Source organism: Lutra lutra, chromosome 13, assembly GCF_902655055.1.
Source record: "Lutra lutra chromosome 13, mLutLut1.2, whole genome shotgun sequence".
Classification (NCBI taxonomy): Eukaryota; Metazoa; Chordata; class Mammalia; order Carnivora; family Mustelidae; genus Lutra; species Lutra lutra.
In genome coordinates this window covers 62,223,877-62,236,963 of record NC_062290.1, presented here as the reverse complement: position 1 = coordinate 62,236,963, position 13,087 = coordinate 62,223,877, and positions in this window count along the sequence as shown.

Sequence of the window (13,087 nt, the reverse complement as noted above, 5' to 3'; positions counted from 1 at the left end):
CAGCTTGATTCTTAGTGTCTTGAGTCATTACCAACACCAGGGCCTTCTGGAATGTGTAGGCTTTTGACCCCAGACTGTGATTTTGAGTGAATACAGCTGTCATTTATACTCTCTTGGACATTTCTCCTGTCAGGCTGTTAAATACTGCTTTTTTGTTAGGGTCAGCGGGCCAACTCCTTGAGTCTTTGTTTGCTTCTCCTCAGAGAAACCAGACATAATAACAAAGCTTGTTAGAAGAAAATACACTGGGCTTTGGAGCCTGGTCACTTCACGGTGAGGAGGGTGCTTGGGTTCTTGTCATCTGGTGCTTCCTCCCAGAGGCCTTATAAATTTGTATCCCAACTCTTGCCTGGTGTCTGGTTGTCTGAGGATGTTGGATCAATGATACTGAGAAAGGGGAGTGACTGCATTTGGCTTTATAAAAATCAAACTGCTAGATGAAATGTGGATAAAATACTTTTATGTATGTGTACCTTGAGCTTGACACTTGAAGCCTTCTAGATATATTGTAGACCCTCATAGTGCCATTATGGGGTAGGTATGGCTTGACCACTTTATGAACAAGGATGCTAAGACCTGAAAAGACCGTACATCTTACCCAGTTGTCTCTCAGCAAGTGTGTGGCAGGGCTGGCCACGGAACCGGGGCTATGGACCACGGCTCTCTAGCTAGATGCAAGGTCTGCGTGACTGGAGCTCCCGAGTGTCTGGCTCCTTCACATGTTTGCTCATGTTCAGAATGCAGGATGTGGGGTAATTGCCTTTAAGTACAATAAAGGAGAAACAAACGGCTGAGCTCACAAGGTCTTTTGTTTGGGATGGTACCTGTTTATCTAACTGACTCTCCCCGAATCACTAATAATGTCTTTGGAGCCAGGAGACGGGCCACCCTGTATCTGAGACATAGGCATCTCTCTATGGGTTCAGAAAGTCACGTTTCAACCTTCTTGGTGCCTTGTGTTAGACAAATTCAAGAAGAGAGGGGTGACTACGGTGGGGGGGGGGGACCACTAATGCTGTCCTGAAGACACCCACAGGGGCTCTGAGCTTTCTGGAGGCAGGGCGGTCTGTAAGAGTCAGTGGCACATGAAGGATTCCCTATGGATGACCCTCCATGGAAAGGGCATTAGGCCCAGTGTAGTGAGAGACACAGTATAGAAGAGAGTGAGCAGGTTTTGGCAGATCAGATGGACTTCACCCAGGCAGACCAGGGCTGGAATTTGGCTGCCATCTGTGTGACTCAGGGCTAGTCACTCAGCCTCTCTGGGCCCAGTCTCCATGTACCTAACTGTGGTGCCTCCCTTAGGCCTGTGCTGTGTGTAACACTGGTTCTCATTTCATTTCCTATGTTTTGAATGTCCAGCCTTCTTTGGGCTGATGTTCTCAGTGCTCTGCCTACACCCACTCGGATCCCCTTACCATTTTGGAGCCCATCTTTGGCCACATTTCATTTCTTTGGCTGCTGGAATCCGCTTTGCCTGTACCCCAGAGAGCTGAAGAGCTGGAAGCACCTGGGGGATTGCCCACCCACATCCTGTTTTTCAGTAACTGATGGGTACAAAGGTATTAGTGCTCCAGCCCCCTCTCCCCTGTCCAGGACGACCCTGGGATGTAACTTTCACTGGAGTTCACTTGTAGGCTGAGCCAAAGTTATCACAGAGTGACTTGTCTGATAAGGTACTTGCTGGGCCTCCTCTCCTCTCTGATCCCACTTCCCCACTTCTGAGCTTGTTTGGGAACACTCCCTAATTAATCACTTGCACATGAGTCCTTGTCCCCAGGTGGCTTCTAGGGAGCCCAGTTCAAGATGCAGCTGTGGAGCTGCTGCTGTCTTGGGTACAAGACAGACCCAAGCAGGCTCACAGACACTCCCGGAGCTCTTCTCTGCCACCCATGTCAAAGGAACCTGCTAAAAATTCAAGCTTTCAATAAAGCACGAAGCAAATTTTTAAAAAACTCTTGAAGAAAATGATTTACCTTTGAAAGGTTAAAGGATGTTTTGTATATATGGTTTTGTTTGAGTCTTGTAGCACGGCTGATATAGGAAGAACTTATGATCTCTTTTTTTCAGATGAGGAAATTGAGGCCCAAATTGACAATGTGATTTGCCTAAAGTCACTCAGGCACACATGGCAGAACCAGGTCCTGGAAGCCAAGTTTTCTAAGACTTCGTTCCTTACTGTGTGTGGCACAGAGGTTTGTTTTGACAGCGTGACTGACGACAATGAAGTGCTTTCCACCGATTTCTCTTAGTGTTTGTTAACATCTTTATTCATCCTTTTACAGTGTTCTTAGATTGGCCCACTCCATTATTCTTAGAAAGAAAATTCCTTTCACATAATTATTTTCATTATGAAAATTCTCATCACATAAAATTTGGGATATACACGGGGAAAAAAGAACAATATGAAAACAAGTTTCATCATCCTCATGGAGTTTCTTCTAGCTTTCTAGCATTTTCTTCTAGTCCTTCCTGCTTTCTGTGCATGGTTATTTCTTTGTGGGTTAAACACTTAGGATAATTATTTCTAATCAACACATATGATTGCCAATGCACAATCATCTTTATTGATCTGTAAGTGCTATCTTCTCTTCTGTTCTAATCCCCGTGCTTTCCTTTTACAAGATGAGTTTGGTCCATCTTGTGCTGGAGAGTCAGGCAGTGCTCAAAGAAGTGATGGGGACATGTCAAAAAGATATGGAAATCAGCCTGAAGAGACTCCCATCAGCCAAATCTGGGATAATTCAAGCATCAAAATAGTCATGAAAATAAACAATTAAAAAATAGGAATCTCTGAATCGTTGTGATGAAAGATCAGTAATAAGTGGATGAATACTGAGGAAGAGGCTCTTGCTTCCAGTAAAATGCCAGCCGATCAACACGAAGGGAGTTTTAGGGCTGGAAGATCGTTTCGCAGCCATCGTGGTAAAGCTTGGCTTAAATAAAAATCGTCATTCTGGAAGGAGCTCCTCAAGGTGAAATGAAAGGCTGCTAGTTTGTGACGTGAGGACGTATAAAAATACAAACCACACTTCAGGGTGAGTGTGCAGCTCCCAGGAGGACACTCTGTGGTCATCATGAGACCCTCTTACCTGTTCTAAGTGAAAACTGATGGATACGTTTCGATTCTGCTATGTGTGTGCTTGTTGTTTGCTCTCTGCCGTGTCTCTGGATGTGAGAGGAGGGAACTAGAGTGTTGGGTGTTTTCACCTCTCTTAGAGCAAGGCGGCCAAATCACCTTTTTGCCGTCCCTGCTCATTCAGATGCCGCTCCTCTCCGTCACAGTGTCAAACTTGTTGCCCTGTTGTTCTGTCTGTAATGGTAGGTAAAAAGAAAGAAGACACCTCCTCTTGGATCATGGCAAACATTTATGAGAAGCCTCCAAGCTGTTTTCTAGTCCCCTACAACTTGGACAGAATGAAGTCCAAGTCAGAGAAGCAAATATTTGAGAGTTACATGTGGGCTTAGGGAATGTTTATCCAATCTGGGTAAGAATCCTTTGTCACTAAAAGGCTCCACACACCCTACCCCCATCACCGTGTCACCTTGCAGAAGGTCAAGTGGCCTTATGCACGAGGCTCATGCTCTGCATTCTTAATCAAGGGGCACAGAGTGGTGGGTGAAGTCACTGCTGTCACAAGCCAGTAGTCAGGAGGGGATTAAGAGTAGAAGCCCGCCTTTGCAGGGGGAATTCAGATATGCCATACCCTTTCTCCAAAGGCCAAACAGCAGAGGGCTAGGGCTTGTGTCCATTTGGGACAGAGCTTTAGAAAAAGAAACAGGTAGACTGAGGTCTAGACATCATTAAGACGAGTGGTCTCAAGCGACAGTTACGCAGCATATTATGGTTTATCCCATCAGTCTCCTCAGCCTGCTCAAGAGAAAAGAGGCCTCTCCAGAAGGCCAAGTTCCAGCCCCAGCTCAGTTCCTGACTTGCTGGGTAACCTCGGGCTGGTGACTTGCCTTCCGTGGGTCTCAAGTTCTGTAAAATTAGGAATGGAGTAAGTAATGCCTAAGTTGGCACCTGATTCTCTTTTTGGAACCCACATGATGACTCTGAGATGGGTATGAAAAAGAGCATCGCCCCCATCTTACAGATAAAAAAACCTGAGGATCGCCAAGTGGAAGAATTGAGGCCAAAGTTGCAGTGGACATAAGTGGCTCTGAATTCCCTAACTCTTACATTCTTTCCATTACACTGACAACCCTATTGCATAGTTGCCATCGGAATTTTTGTACTTGGGACAATTGTGGGAGAGGGAACGGTATGGGCAGAGGCCCAGAATCCTGTCTTTGTAGCCCAGACACATCTGTCTCCACTTAATGCTCACTACTTTCTCTTTAGGGGCTTAAAAAATTGGCTTATCAATGTTTTGTAACCTTGGTTTTCCATCAACACTGAAGGAAGATACCACGGCAGGTAGTCAGAAATAACCCTGGAATGACAAGAATGTAGCCGTCTCTCTTAGGCATGTCAGCAAAAGATGCACCGGCTGATTCCAAGCAGAGAAAGGCTGAGCTGAGAGGCACCTGCCACAGGCCATGTGAGCAGCAGTGACAGTAGCCCATAGGATGGGGACTCTCTAGGCAGCCACATACCATTTGGGAGCTTCACCCACATCAACTCATCGAATCCTCACAGCAGTCCCAGACGTGGGACACATCATCATCCCCATTTCACAGAGGAGAAAACCAAGGCCCTCCAAGGTTGTGGAGCTTGCCCAGAAAGTCTCCAGGTATGTGTTGGAACTGGGAAGGAATCTGATCCAAATCTGTCTGTCTACAAGGATAAGGTCTGTTTTTATAACCTCATAGCACACACTACCTTCCAGATTACTTAGGGATAATTGCAAGATTCTGTACACACACACACACACACACACACACACACACACACACACGATTAAATGGCCACTTAGAACCACTAATAGTGGATGCCTCTATGGAGGAAGACTGGTAGCTTGTGGGCATAAAAAGAAGAGAGATTTCCTACTAACCATAAATTTTTTACCCTTCTAAAATTTGAAGCATATGCATATATCATCAATTCAAATGAATTTATTTATTTTAAGATTTTATTTTTTAGAGAGAGAGAGAGAGAGAGAGAGCATAAGCTGGTGGAGCAGCAGGCAGAGGGAAAAGCAGACTCTCCGATGAGCAAGGAGCCCAACACGGGACTCCATCCCAGGACCCTCAGATCATGACCTGAGCCAAAGGCAGACGCTTAACTGGCTGAGCCAGATGTCCCTCAAAATGAATTTACATTTAACAAAAGGTTATCTAGTATATTGGTTTCCTGTGGCTGCTATAACAGATTTCCACAGCCTGGGGCTTCAAACAATAGAAGGTGTTTCCTCACAGTTTTGGAGGTCAGAAGTCTGAAATCAAGGTGGTTCAGGGCTGCATTCCTGTCCAAGCTCTTGGGGGGAGTCCGTTCCTTGCCTCTTCCAGTTTCTGGTGGCTTTGGGCATTCCTTACTTGTGGTACGTCACTCCCATCTCTGTGGTCACATTGCTTCTTTCTTCCCCTCTCTGCACATGTGTCTTATAAGGTTACGTGAGGCCGCGTGTAGGGCTACCCTAATCCAGGGTAAGTTCTTCTCAAGGTCCTTGACTTATTCACATCTTTGGTCATGTAAAGTCATGTTCGGTCTTTTGCTATATAAGGTAATACTCATAGGTAGCAGGGGTTAGGGTGTGGACATATCTTTTGGGGGCCACCATTCCACCCATTACAGCTAGGAATTAGCAGGTGAATCTCCACCCCTTCCTGTCTGATGTTGTTTCCCCCCAGTGTATCGCTCTGGGTAAGACACTGGAGTCTGAACACCGCAGCTGTAGCTCTGAAGCTCGTCGAGAGTGTTTCTGTGGCGTTCTTGGATAGTTATGTGCACAAGCTTGGAAGTCAGCCTGGGCGGGTTCTAATAACTCCTCCATTTGTCACCTGGGGGACCCTTCGGAAAACAAATATGCCAGTTTTGCTGGTGATATTATTAAAGTACAATTTTAATATGTGTAATGATATTACAGCCCTTCCTTTAGGCCCTCAAAGGCTCCTCAGTGGATGCCCTAATGCTCGAGGCCTCCGGATGATTCGCCTGCTCGGGCCCTATGCCCCAGGTGTGTTTATCTCAGGATACTATGGACTCATCTAGCTTTTCCTACTTCTTGCTTGTGCTCCTCCCCTGCCTAGAATTCCTTTTCTCCTCACATCCATGTGTTGAAACCCCTCTCATCCTTCAAGGCCTAATCAAATGCCACCTCTTCCACAAAGTCTTTGTCTTCATCTGCATGGAATCTCTCCTTCCATTCATTCCTCTCTTGGCCCTCTGCATCTCCTGCACCAGAGACATACCAGGCTTGGCTTTGTATGGCCTTGAGGCCCCTCGTGAACTGTGGCTGTGTGCAGGCAGGAAATGTGTGTCTTAGGCACTGTGGGAGACGGGCACAACACCTGCCAGAAGGGAAGTGTTTAGTGCTGTTTGTTGAGTTTATATAAAAACAACAGAGACCATACCAGAACAACCCCTCAGTGGTTGTGTGCTCAGAATCCTTGGTTTTATGGATGAGGAAACTCTGACCCAGTCTCAGGTGGGAAACAGGTATCTTCAGCCTTCTCTTTCAAGACAACCTGAATGATTAGAACAAAAGATTCAAAGTTTCCATTTGGGGCCCTATTAGCTGCTGGCTTGGGAAAATATATTTCTTTGTAATGCTGTCAAATGGCAAAGGGTGTGCCTTTCATGGTAAAGTCTCCCTGCTTCAAAGAGACGATTGTGAACTGTTTGGTCCCTTTCTCACCGTTCTCTGGCTGTCACGGGTGCATCCCAGCCCCGGTCTCTCACATGGTCTGGTTAGAATGCTCTTTTAACTCCACTCTATTCTTCTTCTAACCTGCCTTTCCTCAGAGGGAAGCCTGACTTGCCCTCCAGGTTCGATGTTCTCGAGCTGTTTTTGAGAGCCCAACTCTCCCAGGGAAAACACAGGAGACAATGAAAGCCGCCCCGTGCAGCAAATCCTTCTGGTTGTGTGAAACCCCAGAAGGTAAAGCAGTCTTCTTCATCGCGTCTTTGTCATCTGGCAGCGTGTAAAAAAGGGCGAAGCAGAAAGGCGGACCAGAACACCTGTGGCCTTTATGAAAACCAAAGCCACCTCCCGCCCTGCGCAGTTTGTGTTCTCAACCTGCAGCATCTGTCAGCCTCAGATGAAAACCCAGCAATGGGGGGACCCCGAACCCAGGCTCAGACGAGCTGACTGAGGAATTAGAAGGATTTTGCCATAAGCCCATTAATTCTTCTGATTGAAATATCTTCCAATTTCACGCGGCCAAGGACAGCTGCACTTTTGTCTCACATTTTCCATGGTGTTTTACGCCTGCTTGGAAATAGGGGTGTGGGTCTTCACAGAAAGGTGGAAGGGCCGGAGATGTGGACCCCAGAGAGAGGGGGCTCCGCAGCTGCCACTTACCAGCCAGAGGGGGGCTTGGCCACACCACTGAAGCCTCCAAGTCTCAGCTACCTTAGACGATGTATTTTCCCAGGAGTTCACACTTTAAGGTCATGTACAGTTGTTCATTTATCACCAGGTTGGGAGAAAAGGGAAAGCGAAACATCATGGTTGAAGGGAGGCCATTTATCTCAATTTTCTCTTACAAAATTGACCTTGGCCCTTTGACTTACTTTGGGACCTGGGGAAGGCATGGTCTGAGCACCTGGGGTGGGAGGAGCTGGCGGGGAGACCCAAGTGGACTCAGCTATGGAGACCGGACACTGCTGGGACCAAGATGCTACTTCACTGAGCTCGGGGTCATCATCTAAGACAGGCCCGCAGTCCTCCACATTCAGTAAGGAGCACTCTAGTTACTCCTTCTGGAACCCAAAAACTGAAACCACCAACAGCCCTTGGAATGCGGAGAGACACCTTAAATCGTTCTCTTTGTTTATACATTCCTCAAGTATAAAAACAAATGCTAATATTCTTGCTATAATTTTAAATCAATAAAGAGACAACAAAGGATCTCAATGATGTAAAAACTATGTATGCATAGAAGAAAAGACTTGATGAAAATGTTAATTAATAGTGGTTGTATTTAAGAGATGATGGGCTTTTTTCAGCTTTTGTATGTATTTTTTAAAAACCTAAAAGGGGGGACGCCTGGGTAGTTCATTTGGTTAAGCAGCTGCCTTCTGCTGAGGTCATGATCCCAGTGTCCTGAGAGCGAGTCCCACGTCGGGCTCCTTGCTCGGCAGGGAGCCTGCTTCTCCCTCTGCCTCTGCCTGCCACTCTGCCTGCCTGTGTGCCTGCGCTCTCTCTCTGACAAATAAATAAAAAATAAAATCTTTAAAAAAAAAAAACTTAAAAGCTTTCATCAATTATTCTTATTATAAAAAAGGGTCCTATTCAGAAATATTTTAATGCCCCAAAGGGAAAGTTCATTTGTATTATATTTTCATGAAAATTACATATATAACTTCAATAAAAATTAATGATAGCATGCTATAATACTGAAAATTGTGGAAGATGTTTTATGAATATTAATAGAGACCAAGTCTGTGTCACTCAGTAAGTGCAATACACATGAAAGTATATTACGATAAATTTCTTACACACAAAAAATGATCGTGTGATCAAAAAACTTCAATTTCTAAAACTTGTACACTCAATAACAAGGAATATTTGATGCATTTAAGAGTATAATGAGGTGCCTTGGTGGCTCAGTCTGTTAAGCGGCTGACTCTTGATTTTGGCATAGGTAGTGATCACAGTGTCGTGAGATCAAGCCTTTCATGGGCTCCGAGCTGGGCATGGAGCCTGCTTGAGATTCTCCCTCTCCCTCTGTCCCTTGCCCTCCTGTGTACGCACTCTCTTTCTAAAAACAACAAAACAGCAGCAGCAGCAATAACAATAAAATCCAGCATAAAAATTTGGGCAGCCTCTTTTTATTTTATTTTATTATTATTTTTTTAATAACACCCTCTTTTTTTTTTTACTTTGTTGTAATAGAAGGAATCTGCATCTCTGTAAGCTGTAAAACACTGTCAACCTCGTTCAAGGTTGTAAATTGGAATTAGTAGAGGAAGGTATTGATGTTCTAAAATATTGTGGTTGTTATGAGTACGTGCATGTAATAGAAATGTATGTTCTATAGCAACCCTGTTCTATAGCAACGGGTTAAGCTCTGTGGAACAGTTGGCAAGAAGTCTTGGATGTTACGTGAGTAAAGGGTCCAGGGTTTGGAGATGCTGCATAAACCTAGGTTGAAGTGTGCCACAGGCCTCATCCTTGCATGACTTCTTGGAGCCTCAAGTACGCTGATTTTCACTGAGACTCTCATGAGCAGTGGGCAGTAACTGGCATTCGCTCACAGCATTTGCCCAGGAATGTTTTTTTATCCCCCACGCAGGATACTTGGCACTAGGATGCCCAGTGTCATAGGCACGTGAGGACTTCCTCTTCTCATTTATTCTTGAGCCCGCGAAGCCGAGTTTGTAGCCTCTCTTGCCACAAGAGGGGTGTTTTATGAATTTGAAGCATGAGTGCAGATCGCCCTAAACCACTTAAGGAGCCACGTCATGTGGCTCAGAAGCCCAGTTACCACCCTCACAGAGAGTCTCATTCCAAGTCATTCCCTCACGGAAGCTCGGTTCTGATGAGACAGCAGAAGACCAGAAGGGACTTGTGAGCTTCAACCCAGGTTCCGTGCTTTGACCGCCTTTATAAAGTGGCTTAGGAATGACAGGCAATCCTGCAACTCACCCCCTTCCAGCCCCCGACACACAGCTGCACGCCCTTGGCTGGCATGCAAAGCGTGCTCAGAAAGGGGAAGAAAAACCCAAACCACAAAACCCCACATTCCTTTTGAGGGCTGTATGTGTACACACCCTAGACCTTTGACCCTCTTTCCTTGCTGAACAGGGGTTTTCAAGGCTTGGAGTCAGGAGTGCTGGACGGTTAAGATGCAGCTCTACCACGTCTAGTCTAATGGTTCCGGCATTTACTGTCTCGGGGGCTCTGTTTGTTCATCGGTCAGATGGAGCCAGTGAGCCCTGAGTCCCGTCTAACCTTCCAGCATTGTGAAAAGGATAAAACAGAATAAAAATATTACAAAAAGATGGAAACATGAGGCTAGGTTACACCATTATAAATGGAAACAGCCCACTTTCTGTTTCTGAGATGGTGGGGAGAGTGAGAAAAACGGGAAAGGCTGAAGACCTAATGAATGCTCCCCAAAGACTCCTAGACTTCCAGCCTCCCCAGCCCCCTTTCCCACCTACCTCGTCAGTCGGTCTGCTCACCAAATACAGGGCTTCCATGCACCCTAAATTTAGACAGCGGAAGTGGGAAAAGACAAGACGCATGAGGTAAAGCTTGTGTAGAACACCATTCACAGCCTCTATCATTCTGATAAAATGTTTACACCACTGAAAAATGCACTCAAATGAGCACTTTCCTTAAAAATAATGTTCAAAAACATAAAGGCTGGAAGTATCTGAAACAGCCATAAACACTTCTGAAGAAACAAAAAGATTCCAGTAACAACACAACACACCTTTGAAGTCCAACAGCTGAGGCCAGAGTCTGGGAAAACTTGCCATTAATTATAAGGCAGATGGAACTGGATAAAGTCTACCAAAGTGGCAGAAAAAGTAGGAAGACCTGGCACTGCATCACGTAGATTCCAAGTGGTGGTTTAGATTTTTAACACAAAGCAACAACAGTAACTATAATAGAAGTACAAATAGCAAAGTACTAATAGGAAAAAACCACACATATTTTATATAGACTATTTCTATCATCTTGGAGTGATAAAAGCCTTTCTAGAAATGGCTCAAAGGCATATACCATAAAGAAAAATACTGCTTTATTTGACTAGGAATAATTTAAAATTTTAATGCATCAGAAGGTCATAAATACCTCATGTGTTGCTGGTGGGATTTTAAAAATATGCAGCCACTTTGGAAAACAATCTGGCAGTTCCTCTGATGTTAAATTTAGAGTCACCACATGACCTAGAAATTCCACTCCTAGGTACAGACCCAAAAGAAATGAAAATACACATCTACACAAAAACTTGTACATGAATGTTCATAGCAGCGTTATTCATAATGGCCCCAAAGTAGGAATAACCCACATGTCTATCAAGTGATAAATGCATAAACAAAATCTGGTGTACCCATACAATGGGATATTATTCACCCACAAAAAGCCATAAAGTACGACAAATGCTACAACATAGATTAATCCTGAGAACATTATGCCGAGTGAAAGAAGCCAGTCACAAAGGATCACATGTTGTGTGTGTATTTTGTGTATATTCCTGTGTTCTTATGAAATGTCCAGAATAGGCAACTCCTATTATTCTTTCCAAAATAGGAACGGAAATGAATTAGAAGTACCAGGAGTTACAGGGTCTGGGGATAATTCTGGGCAATGACTACCAACGAGTTCAAGGTTTCTTTCTGGGTGCTGAAAATATTCTGGAATTAGAGGATGATGATGGTTTCATAACTGTGAATGTACTAAAAACCATTTAATTGTATACTTTAAAAGGGTGAATTTTATTGCAGGTGGATTATTTCTCAGTAAAGCTATTATTTAAAACATATAAACAGCTACTATAAAAAACATAAAATGGCAAAGCTGATGACAATTGTAACATTTTGCTATAAGATTAATATCTATAATATACAAGGAATTCTTACATAAAATTTTGAAAATAAATAAGCGATTTTAAAAATTGGCAAAGGTAGGGGTACCTGGGTGACTCAGTCGTTAAGTATCTGCCTTCCACTCATGTCATGATCCCAGGATCCTGGGATCAAGCCCCTCATTCCATTGCATCGGGCTCCCTGCTCAGCGGGAAGCCTGCTTCTCCCTCTCCCACTCCCCCTGCTTGTGTTCCCTCTCTCGCTTTGTCTCCCTCTGTCAAATAAATAAATAAATAAAATCTTTAAAAAATTGGGCAAAGGCCAAGATACCCATTTCATAGGAGAGGAAGCACCAAAGGCCAATAAGCATTTTTGTTTATGCTTATTATGAAAATTTGAAGTTTCTGTGGTTGTTAGACCTGCTGCTAGAGGTTATCAGTGTGTTAATAATGAAGCACACATTTACTATGTCATATTCTGAGAAGAGGTCCTCAAGCTTTATCAGAACACCAGTGTGTGTATGGCACAAAAAGGGTTAAGAATCCCTGATTTACATGAAACTTAAAGTATGGCATATCCGTATAAGGAAATGCTATATAGTCATTATAATTGATATTGTTGGTAAGAATGTAGAACAATTGGAACTCTCATACACCGCAGGCAAGAATGTAAATTGGGGCAACCATTTTGGAGACTATTTGGTATTTTCTATTAATGCTAAACATTTGCATATCCTGCAACTTAGTATTTGCACTCCTAAGCATATATGCACCAGAAATATATACATATGTTCACCAAAAGACATCTAAAGAAGTTATAGCAGCTATAATAGCCCAAACCTGGAAACAACCCATGTGTCTATCAACAATAGAATGGATCAATAAATTGTGATACATTTATACAAATGTATAGTCTATGGTAATAGTAAGTGTGAATGAACTGTTGCCAAATGCAACAACATGAATGAATCTCATTCCTCTACTGTCCAGTGAAGGAATATAGACATGAGAATGAACACCACACAATTCCATCATAAAAATTCAAAAACCGGGGCGCCCGGGTGGCTCAGTGGGTTAAAGCCTCTGCCTTCGGCTCAGGTCATGATCCCAGGGTTCTGGGATCGAGTCCCGCATCGGGCTCTCTGCTCAGCAGGGAGCCTGCTTCCCTTCCTCTCTCTCTGCCTGCCTCTCTGGCTACTTGTGATCTCTGTCAAATAAATAAATAAAATCTTTAAAAAGAAAAATTTTAAAAAGATAAAAGCTCAAAAACCAGGAAAAACTCATTAGAAATTAGAAGGCAGGATAGTGGTTTATTTTGGGGGAGAGGAGACAGTACTGAGGAGAGGATCCAAAAGGTTTTTGGGGTGCTGGGTAATGATCTATGATTTTATACTGGTGCTGCATATAAAAGTAGATCTCATTTGTGAAAACACTTTGAGCC